Here is a 12,044-nt window from a genome sequence, read left to right as displayed (position 1 = left end):
CAGGCCGGCTGACTTAAAAATGTCCAGCCCCTCCAGAAGCTCCCTAACTAAATCCTCACTCACCCTAGGCCCAGGTGAGCCTCCCCCGGGTCCCGAAGGGGGCCCAGCAGTGACCTTTCTATTCAGATGAAAACTCTGCCACCATTCTCTCTCCCTCAAAATAAGACTAGTGCAACAGAGACAATGTGTTCTAGATAGATATATCAATTAAAACAATTACAGAGTGAAACTGGTAGAAAATGCCATAGCTCACTCAGCGGAGGATCTTGCAAATCAGTGGTTCTCAACTTTGTTAGACTCACGGCACCCTTCATGAGGCTCAAGGCACCCCTCAGAAAATGCTAGTTCTTGGATTTCACTCATTTTTTGACTATGGAAAAATAATACAGCAATTTTTTTATTGCAAAGAACTCAGACCACAATAGGTGTTAATAATGCATGGCATTCCATGGCACTCCTGAAAGGATTTCAAGATACTCCAGGTTGAGATTCACTGTGCTAGATGAATGACAACAGTGTTCCAAGGTCTGCACAGGGGTGGCTGCGATGCCCCCTGTTGGCCACGTAATTCCTGCTCTGGCTCTAACTCTAGGGGCTCTCACCTCCTTTACTGACCTGCCTTCCTTTTGATATTATTTGGAAACGAGGGAGGCTGTCTGAGGGACTTAGAGTGAGCCTGACCTTGCTCCATGTTGGGCTTTGGCCTTCTCAGCCTCCTTTATTTTTGCTGTTGCTGAGCCCTCTGGCTCTAGTTCACTGACTCAGCTGAGCTTCAGGGTTCCCAGATATTTGTCTGGCCTTCCAAGGCCTTTGTCTGTGGTCTCTCTTGGGCTGCTGAGCCTCCCCGAGATGTCTCTCTCTCTGTATCTCAGCCCTAGGTCCTGTCTCTGCCCTGCTTCAGGTTCTGGGCTCTCTGGCCTCTAAGTCCAAGTCTTACGTTTCTTGGGCTCTGGGCTTCTTGGCCCCAATCCTATCTGTTCCAAGGCCTGCCTTGCCCTTCTTGGGCACTATGGCATTGCCCCTCATGGGCTGTATAAGATCACCCCTCTGTGCATGCTAGTTGTACCTTCACAGGTGCTCTGAGAGTGCTGCATGCCGCTTGATGCTCTAGGACCTTTAAGACACTCCCCAGGTCTTCTTTCAAGTGTCTAGTCTCCCCCAGGTACCAGACCCTCCTGATTCCCCCTGCAAGGCACTGGACCAAACTGAAACCAGACACAAGCCCTTCTAGCTATAACAAAACTACTATCCTACCTTAGGTCTTAATCAGCTATTATCCCTCAGCTTCCCTAGCTGTCTTAGGGACTAGCAGTCACACTTTGCTTCTCAGTTACAGACAAACACCTTCAGAGAGCTCTTCCCTGCTCACCCTCCAAGGCCATACTGTCTGCCCTAGCTCTGGTCCTGCCTTCTCTCTCCCAGGGTCCAGTTCCCTTCCAGGCAGGTGACTCCCCTAGGTTGCTTACAGGTGCCTGCTAATTAATCTCATTAGCTCATCTCTATAGCAACCCAGTCTCAGCTGCACCTTGTGTCCTGCAGGGCTCTCCCTGGCTCCTTCTCTCTTAAAATGGTAAAATGCCCCAGGCTGTCTATCAAAGTATGCTTCAAAATGAAGGAAAGGCAGGTACAGGCTTTTGGAATGGCAGAATTGTGTTTGTTTCTTTATTTTAAAAACAATACCAGTAGGATTTTGTTCTTTTGCGATAATTATGTGAAAGCATTGACAACTTTTTTCAGCATCTTTATTTGAATAAAGGTTGTGGTTATAATACTTTAATGTCTTCAAAAAGTGCTTATCTTGAAGAAAAATTAATGCTTGCATTCAAAAAAGGTATAGCAAACTCAAAATTATTCAAGGTATGTAGGCATTTCCCTTGCCATAGCTATTTGATACAAAATATTTAATAAAAACATACTTGGGTAGAATCCTTTAATCAATACTGTTAAATTTCACAATGGATTTGATACAATTACTAAAGCTTAGGGGGGAAAAGCTATTTTTACACAAGGTAATTTTTCATTATTACTAAATGATGACATTAACTATCCTCCTGGCCATCTGCACATTCCCAGATTAAGAAAAATATAGTTTTTTAATATTATACCACTTTTCCAGGACATGAAAAGGAGATTGCAACTGAATCCAGGTTGCAGAATAAAAATTTCCATAGTTTCTGTATCTTTTATTTCTATATAAGAATTTGCTCAGTATCTTCTGTTTAAAAACCTTTAAGCTATGTCTCTTTACTATGGTAAAATGAGGTTACAATAAGAGGAATAAGTTAACTAGATTTATATAGCTTGATGAAAACTGTGGTAGACTTATTAGCAGGCATCCTGGTTTTTTCTGCTTAAAAATCACCAATTATGTGATAAAAAAATCACAAATTCTCTGATTAAAACCTCCAGCATCTGTGGTTTTCTGTGATTAAAATGAAACACCACTATATATACACAGGTATCAGTTGAACACAATGTTTTATTGATATATTTACAATTTTAAAGCAATTTGAAAGCCTACCAGTGCCTCAGTCACTATAATAAAATTAATTCTAAATACATATACATTTTGGTATTTGATTTTGAGTTTTTTATCATGGATAATCAAAGCTTCCCCTGCTCCCTTGAATGAAAGTCCTGCTGTGGCTGTCTCCCCACCTCACCTCTCCAAGGTTTCCCAGCCACTTCTGCCTGCATGGCTTGTGCCGGTGTCCATGGAGACCTCAGCTGCGCTGGCAGCACACACAGTAGAGCAGCACAGGGGGCTGCTCCAGAGCTTCAGGGAATGTGGGATGGGGGCAGCTTGCTCCAGAGCCAGGGTAGAACCACGATCTGCATCATGCATGCTCAAAGCAGGGGCATGCATACAGGGGATCGTGGCTCTGCCCCGGCTCCTTGCAGCAGTTACAACCTGCCTGGAATTGAGGCAGAGCCACAATCCACTGAATGCATGCCCCTGCCTGGAGCATGCAGGCTACATATCATGGCTTCGGAGCAAGCTGCCCCATCCCACATTCCCGGCAGCTCCAGAGCACCCCCTGTGCTGCTCTGTTTTGCATGCTGCCGGTGGAGCTGAGGTCTTTGTGGAGACTGGCACAAACCATGTGGGCAGGGGCAGAAAATGGAGTCCCTGGCCAACTACTGGCCAGAGGTTTCCCATCCTTGTGGTAAAGGATTGCTAAAACATAACCAATCCAAAGCGAACACAGAATAAACCTCACACCATTCAACTTAACTAAAATATAACTTTATTAATACATTAAATATACTAATAGTTTCTACACGGAGAGAGAGAAAAACACTTAGTTCAATGGTCTCACCCAATCCCAGATGTTACTGTACTTCACAGAAAAGGTGGCCAATCAGTTCCTGAAAGTAGAGGGTAATGGCTGTTTTTCAGACCAGATGTTATTGGATGACAGCACACGCCGAACTTCCTTGTTGCCCCCCTTTTATGCTTTTTCTTTAAATTTACTTCTCTGATGACTCTTCATTGCTGGGTACTGTTGATTGGTTTCCCTGTGATCATCATGCTGTTCATGTGCTTATCCTGTCAGCAGGTTTGTTGGAACAAAGGAATATATCTCATGCACGCATCTTAATTTGCTCTTTTACCAGTATCTTAATTTGGGCATGCCCTGGACTCCTAATCTGGTCTGTCAATTAATTCCAGAAATTCCAAAGGCTCTGCAGTTGGGCATTGTTCAATTGGTCCCCTCTTATCACCTTTCATTAACATATCTAATCATTTTATCCTTCTGATTTAGTCAGTTACTGCCAAGTTAAGTTAATTTGAGCTAGTAACAAGGCTTACATTATACACGCCTATGTCAATAACGGTGGAACATAAGCTCCCTATGAAAACAAGCTCAAGGCTGGCTGATAGTGCAGACACAAAATGAAAACAAACAGTTCAAATACTAAGGTTATACAAAAACTTATCTGGGTTTTTCTTCTTAAAATGAGAAATTCGTGCTGAACAGAAAACCCAGATCTCTGCTTATTAGTAAGGGATTTTTTTGTGAATCTTAGAATCATGCAATATTTCAGTACGTATCTATTGCATATGTTTAAATGATTCAAGTTTATTTATAGAAAGATTTACAATGCATAGACAAAGTATTAGTTTATAGTATTTTGTGTAATAGAAGTCATTAAATAAGTCAATGGTTATCAGCTCTTTATGGAACATGAACTGAGACATTTACAAAAACATGCTGTGGGGGAAAATACCTTTGTAAGACTAGACCATAGAAATGTCAGACTTCCTCATTTTCTCTAGAAGATCATGGAAAACTAGATCACTAGCAGGTCTAAGGGAAGAGATTTCAAGGAAGCATCACCTGTTTGTTAAAGATAGCAATTAGATTAGAACTCTAAGATATAAAATACAGCTATCTTGAGAAAAAAAGTCACCCTTTACTTTTAACTCACATCTCACAGTTCCCAGCACACACCAAAAGAAATCCTTTTACAGTAACTCTATTAACTGATAGCATTCTTAGAGATAAAGAGGACTGGACAGTAATTGTACAGCTTTAGGACAATTATGAACACCAAGAATTTAATAAGAATCTTTCTTATTTGTACCAAAGTAAAAGCAGAAAATTATGCATGCTTATAACTAATGTGCCATATGTAATCAGTTTGCTAGAAATTTTGTTCAATATATATATTCATAATAAACCTCAGACACCCGTTTAGACTCTAAAATTTATTTTCCATAAAAAGATAAATGACATAATTGAAACTCTTATTAAAAGCAGAGCATTTTCTCTTACCCTCCTATTTTATGTAGAAAAGTACAGATGCCTGAAGTAGCAAGAATTTCTTTTCAGAGCATCTGAGAAATTTTCTTCATTTAAAAATGAACAAAATTCCATTTAGGTGCAGACATCCCATTATCATCAAATATCCAGTCTTACAGATTAACAGTACTTTAATTCCTTGTGATGGGCTCTGGGGCTGTGCTAAGGGGAAGGCAGCCATTGACCAGGGCTCCCCAAGCTGCCAGTGGATGCAGCTGGGGAGAAGGGTGGGGTGGGGCATTGAAGGCCTGAGGACCCCTCCTCCACTGACATGTCACTGGAAGGGTCAGGGTGGGGCGGGGACTTGGGCAGGTCACCCCTGCTGGTGACACTTGAAGGGGTGTGGCCTGGGTCCTGGAGCACCAAAATACAGGTCAGCTCCCGCATAAAGGCCATGGTCTTGAGGACATGACAGACTGATGGTAATCAGACATGGTTATCCACTGTGACTGCAAGGCCTTGACCTTAATGTGGCACTGTCACACCAACCAGGAATGTCCTCGCTCCTGCATGCCATCCAAAAGGGCCTCTTAAATGTGGGCATTTGAGCTCCCACCTCATGCAAACTGCTTTAGTACATCAGCACTGCCCCAGAGCACCGCAAGGTGGCCAAACTCCTCCTGGGTCCAGTTGGGGGCCCAGGTGGTCAGCATGGGCATGTGCATGTGGCAGGGCCAGGGCTCGATGGCATGGGTGACTGGTGCCTCCTAATACTGGAGTGGGGGTACCAGCAGCCGATCACCAATGGGGGGATCCCCCAGTGGTCAATTGCTGACCAGGGAGCTGGGGGTGAAGGAATAACATTTTTGGGGAGGGGGGTGCTGAGCATGCGGGTATGAATTCACGCACCCCCCCATGCGAAAGTCTGTGGGGGAAGGGGTGGCGGGAGGGGAAAGGTCCATGGTGGGGGAGGTAGCGGGGCTGGGGCTGGGGCTGGCACTGGGCAGGGATCAGGCTTGGGGCTGGGGTCTGCTGCACCCATGCAGCTGCCCCTTCCCCCACACCAGGGGTCGTTGCCTAGTGCTGTCGTCCACCTCCCCCCAGCCCTGCACCGGCCCTGGCTGCCTCCCTGCTCTGGCCCTGCTCTGGCCCCAGCAGTGCACTTCCTGAGGGAGCCTGGAGCTGGAGTGGGATCAGCTTCAATTGCGCCACTGGGCCAGAGGAGACTGAGCCTCTGGGACCCCCACCCCATCTAAGTCATCCCTGGGAAGAGCCTGGTGGCTGCTGCAGTGTCGCGGCACCGGGGAGCCAAGGAGTGCACATAGCCCCAACCCTGCCCCCTCCCATCTTTGCATGAGGCAAGGGCAGGCTGCAGCTGCAAAGTGAGCTGGACTCTGTCTGCTCTGCACCTCGCTACAGCCTTTGGAAGTGATGCACTGCCATGTGTGTCCTGTCACTGGGCGAGCTGGGCAGCAAGGCACATGGCACTGTGCCACGCTGCTTTCAAAGGCTGCAGTGAGTCATGGAGCAGGCAGAGCCCAGCTCACCTTGCAACTGCAGCCTGCCCTTAACCCATGCAAAGATTGGGGGGGCATGAGCCCCCCTTGGATCTCCAGCGCAATGACTCTGCAGGAGCCACTGGGCTCCGCTTGTCCCATGACCCAGCTCGACTGGGGCTCCATTCACTGTAAATGGGGCCTTGGCCGGGCTGAGTCATGGGACAATCCCCACAGTGCAGCAGGGAGTGGGGCACGGGTGGGGGTGAATCATTCGCCCCTGCCCCTACCTTGTTCCCTCATGCACAGTGGGTGTCTCGATCTCCCCTCCTCTCCAAGCCCAGAAACTAAAGAAAGAAACCTTACCTACCTGTCTACTGTGCTAAGCTGGCTATGTGCCCATGCACCCCTCCCTCCTGGTGCAGCAGCCTGTGGCCAGAAGTGCTGCTGGTGCTTCTCTCAAGGGGGGCATGGCCAATCTCAGGGGGTGCACATGCACCCGTGTGCATCCCCTATGCATCACCAATTCTCGACAGGGAGGATGGTGAGGATATGATATGCTCCGTGCCAGCCCTCTGGGTCTCCAAACAACTGTCCCTGTGATGCCGGCCATGGACACCTGCTGGCGGTGCCCAGCGCAGGGGCACAGCCAAGGACTGGGAGCTGCACAACAGAGGCACTTCACCACAGGATCTGCAAAGACAGGAGACACTGCTGGGGGTGAGCAAGGAGCAAGTGCTGGCCCTGCTGTCAGAGACAGCCAAGCAGCAGCCCTGGGGGGACCTCAGGGCTGGACAAGGGGTGGAGGAAGCTACAGGTCTTTGCAACACTCACCTGTGGCCAAGCAGCTGCTCTGGAGAGGAGACAGGCCAGGCAGAAGCAGCCTATGTTAAGGCCGGGGGGGCACACAAAGTGGTCCTGCGGATTGTGCAGGAGCCATTAGGCTTCTGTGTGGTGTGCCCCAAGGCACAAAATGGCAGCAGGTTTTTATAGCCTGCAGCTAGGGGCTGCCAGAGACCAGCCTCACCCTGGCCTAGGAGATGGTTCTAGTCAGGAGGCAAGGCAGACTCAGCGCTAAAGTTAGTACCGAGTCATATCTACATGTGCTTTACTGCACATTAACTAATCATGACTAAATTTGATACCTGCATTTGCAGGTATCAAATTTAGTCATGATTAGCCATTTTTACTGTGCAGTAAGGGCATGCATGTGTAGACGCATGCCTTTATTATGCAGTAAATTGACCTATGGCTCATTAACATGTCTTGTGTAGATGCATCCTGAGAGACTCTAATACAATTTAAGATTCACCTTTTAATAATGAACCTCATAGGCTCCTGTAGCTCTATTTTATAGGCATGTATACACTTATGCATACTTGCTCAGATGCATGCTATATTGTCACCTGCCTGCCACCTAGCATATGGCAATTTGTCACTAATAACAGGATAACAGTGGATAGATAAGTTACAGTCCCAGGTTGGAGAGAAATGTGCCACCAGATGGGAAAAAAAAATCAAATTTAAGGAAGTAAAAATAATCTTTCCCTTCCTTCTTCAACATCAGATAACAACCTTCACTAAGGAAATAATATCCACTTCTAGATATGTCAAACATTAAAAATGTGTTACCACTATTTATTAAAAAATACTTCTAATATTTTATTTACTGAATGGTGGGTAACATGCTTTTAATCTCAAGGTATTTCGACAAAATAGGTGGAAACCCAAGTGTTGTTTAAATGCTTACATTTTCACTCATGAGAGATTATGGCTTTAGTATTCATCTGGGAATATGTTTTATGGGGGGGAAACAAGAGGGAGGTAGGATGCAAAAAACATGAAGGAACAGACTTGATACTTCTAGAAACAAGAATACAAACTTCTCCATTGAGTTCCTGCAGCATAGGTTCATAGTTGTTAGGGGCTGGAAGGGACTTTAAGCCTGAATCTTTTGTATTCCCCATAAAGCATTGTGGCTACAATCAGTATTCAGCACTGGTTTAGTTTACATTATATGTAGCTCCAGGAGCAGATCTAGGATCTTATAAGGGATGGGGGATTCAAATGGTGGAATGCCAGCTCCTTTGGCCCTACAGGCTGGATACAGAGCGTGGAGGTTCTCATGGATCCAACCCAACACCAATGGCAGGGCAGCTGCTTGTTGATGTAGCTTTCCCCTTTCCCCCTCGTGCTGATTTTAGTGGTCAACAGCAACCAAAGCCCCCAAATTTGGTGGTAGGCAAGGTAATGGCAGGCAAGTGAGGGCAGCATTTACCCCTTGGGTTTCAGATCCATGGCAATGCAGCATCTCTAGCAGCCCATCTAATAAGCTACATCCTCAAATGGGTTTTGTGACCACAACACTGCATCCCACAGGATCCACCCCTGCCTGGCTCTAACACTCCCCAGACAAGTCTCTGACTTACACAGAACATCAAAACTCCTGTCCTGCCAATACCATAGGGATATTTCTGGAATAATAAGGATAGAGAAATATTTTTTTTAATGGGAACCACAGTAGCTGTTAGATGCAAGAAACTTTCTAATCACAGGAAATTAAGACCAGAAACTCAGTTCTTTACACTATAATTTATTTTGCCTGGAGAAATCTATTCCAGTAATAGTTACATTAATTCTTATTAATATAATAAGAATATATTAATATAAATACTTAATTCCATTTTATATCCTAAAACAAATGTTAAAAAACCCATACCATTAGTGGAATAATGAGACTACTTGAATAATATTTATTTAATCAAGACTTGATATTTTAAGAACAGATAAATCCCAATAACAGTTTTATATAATTTATTCTCTGTCATTTCCTCAACATTGTGCAACAAATCCTTTTCTGTCTTGCTCTCGTTTACTTAGATCTTCTTAGAATTAGTACTTTTCTGTGTTTCCTGAAAACTGAAGATGTGACCTTTGTACTGCAAAAGACACTTCTTATATGGTCTTATACTTGTATTGTATACAGTACACATACAAACACTGTTTGTGTTTAGTAGCAGCCAAAACCAAATTGGTGTCAGATTACTTATTTTTGTTTTTTGCTTTAAATAGTATCCTTAGATTCTTTTTTCTTAGACTTTTCATTTCCTCTTCATGTTACTATCTTTACATAAAAAAACAAAACCCTTCCATGTAAATATTTCAGTTTAAATTTAAAGTTGGACTGAATAGCTTCAAAGAAAGGCATTCATTTAATTAAAAACATGGATGGAATCAGATATTTTCCATAAAATTATGGGTGATAAGCAGTTCAATATATCATTGAGTTCACAAAATACTGGATTACTACACATTCTAAGCACAAATTATCCTATCAAAAACACCCCCCACACCTTTTTTTTTACAGTAAGAAAAAAATGCTATGAAGAGTTTCCCCTGTAGGTCACAACACAGCAGTATTGTATACTGAATGATAACCAAATCAATGCTTTTAAACAGGGAAAGAAGAGGGCCAATTGTTAATAAAGAGAGGACACTGAAAAAATGTACACATTTTGCCTGAACAGCAACAGCAAATGGAGATGGCAAGAAAAATATAGGTATCGTACAGCTAATAAAGATTTTGAAACTTTTGAAGAACAGAAGTGAAAACCAAAGATGAAAGATAAAAGAATTACATGGAATGTTTGTTACACTAGAAGGTCAGAAACCTGGAAGATGACATCTAAATCTATGTGTATAGTTAAAAACATTTCAGAACAATCGGAGAAGAATAATTTGGCCTAAACATTTTTTGCAGTGGGAGAAAGCTGTTGTATAACTTATTACTGAAATAGTATAACAGTAAAGACGAAGATGGCTGAGCCACATAAAATGAAGAAAGTTACCAAATATAGGTTCTAACATAAACCAAGAGGAAAGAAAATAGAGGAAGGTGCAAGGAAACGTGGGAAAGAACAACGTAAAAGGGGATATGATGAAGTTTGTGTTATAGCTATATTCTTTCCCTCTCTGTGGACCAAGACTTTGTAATGGTGGAGAGACTTGTGTGTCCCAGTTGTGACGGGATGCTGAGATACCTCCTGATGGACACATGGCTCCTGCTCACTCCGACCCCTCAGGTTGCCCTTCCCTATTATTTCACCTGCCACACCATGAAGTTGTTCAAAGGGCTTGGGTGGCTGCCGCAAGGGCCTTAGGTGGTTCCAGTCCACAGCAAACTTGCCACTAGGACAGTCAGTTGTGGCCCTTCTGGCCCTACTAGTATCCTAGGACACCAGATGCCTTATGGGTAGTGTTTGCTGCCTCTGTCTGCCTATATAGCCCATCTGCCCCTATAGTCATCCCCATGCCTTGCAGGTGCCAGTGGTTTGTACAGGCTTTGGCCTTGGCCCACTATAGACTCCTAAGCCTGGAGCCTCCTAAGCCTGAACTGGAGCCTCCTAAGCCTGAACTGCTTTCAGACCAAAACCTCCCCCACTCTGAGCAAAACACATCTTGCCAGCCCTCCTTCTCATGGAGCTCTCACTTCTCAGCTCTCAGAGTGGGTTGGTGCCTGCCTCTAGGCGCACAGGTTTTATATGCCCTGGAGCTCTGCCCCTTTTGGTCAGATGACTTTCTAATCAAGCCTGGTGGTTTCTCCTTCTACCCTATGGGCAGCTGCTCTTCCCTGCTGCAGCTTACCCTGGCTGTTTGCAGTTTTTATCCTCTGGCTGCCTGGAAATCTGTACTACTCATCTGACGTACCATGGTGCAGCTAGTTCAGTTGACTCAGTTGTCTGCCTACACAGCAAGGCTAGCCTGCTGTCCCTTCTCCTTTGAGTAATAGGGGCCAAATACCAATGATCCTCAAAGCTATTACACTCCTGGCAGGGACACCCCAGCCAACCAGGCCTGAGGAGAGGTCCAAACAACCCATGGTTCAATCCTAAATCCTCAATAGTGGATTAAGCAGAGAAGAGGTCAGGATTACAGTGGCTGCAAAGATGGAAGAAGTCTACAGCAAAATGGAGGTCTCCTGTTGTCTAGGGTTCTCGCTTGCCACTGGGCCCGGATCTCCACTTTGTCAAGACTGTGTGGTTGCTGTATCAGTGCATCAGCTTCTTTATGTTAAATCAAGTCACATATAGGCTTTTACCACAGAAAACAACAATGCTGTCCTGTACCAACCTTCAAAAGCCCTGTGGCAATGGACCTTTGGTGGTGGAGACAGGACTAGTGAATCCAATAGTCTCTAGCCATGGATCCGCGTGCAGGAAGTGGCAGCCTGATGGTCATCTTGAACCTAGATTGAGGCAGGGGTGCAATTTGGCAACTGCTATTGTAGCAAAACCCATAGTTTTTCTTTTCTTTTTCTTTTAAAATGCATTCCCTCCCCTTTCCCAACCTTTTCTGACCTTTTCTTTCCCTCTCTATTCCCTATAGATAAGTATAAGTGAGCTGAGACATAAGATAAATCTCAGCATTTTATTTTGGTGGCAAGTTGTATTTGTTTTGTTTTTTCTCCTTTCTTTGTATAATTATTATGTTTATATTGATTTTTACTGTTCTATATTACTGTTTTACTAGTACTATATGATTTAGGCTGACATAGGTAAGTTAGCATAAGTCATGTCAAGTTTCCATTTTGTTTGTCAAGTCTCCATCCTATCCCCAGGCCCGGTTGTGTAACCCGTGACTCACACCTACCCCTCCTATGTAACTTGGTTCCTGAATGAATGGGGACAAATGAGGGCACTTGAGAGACAATGGTAGTAGGTCTAAAAATACCTCCCTCTGAATGACCGAACCACCAACACCAATACCTGGACCAATGACCCAGCCCCTGGAACCACCCTCA

Source organism: Gavialis gangeticus, unplaced genomic scaffold (assembly GCF_001723915.1).
Source record: "Gavialis gangeticus isolate Ggan-Ray unplaced genomic scaffold, GavGan_comp1, whole genome shotgun sequence".
Classification (NCBI taxonomy): Eukaryota; Metazoa; Chordata; order Crocodylia; family Gavialidae; genus Gavialis; species Gavialis gangeticus.
This window is presented reverse-complemented; position numbering follows the sequence as displayed.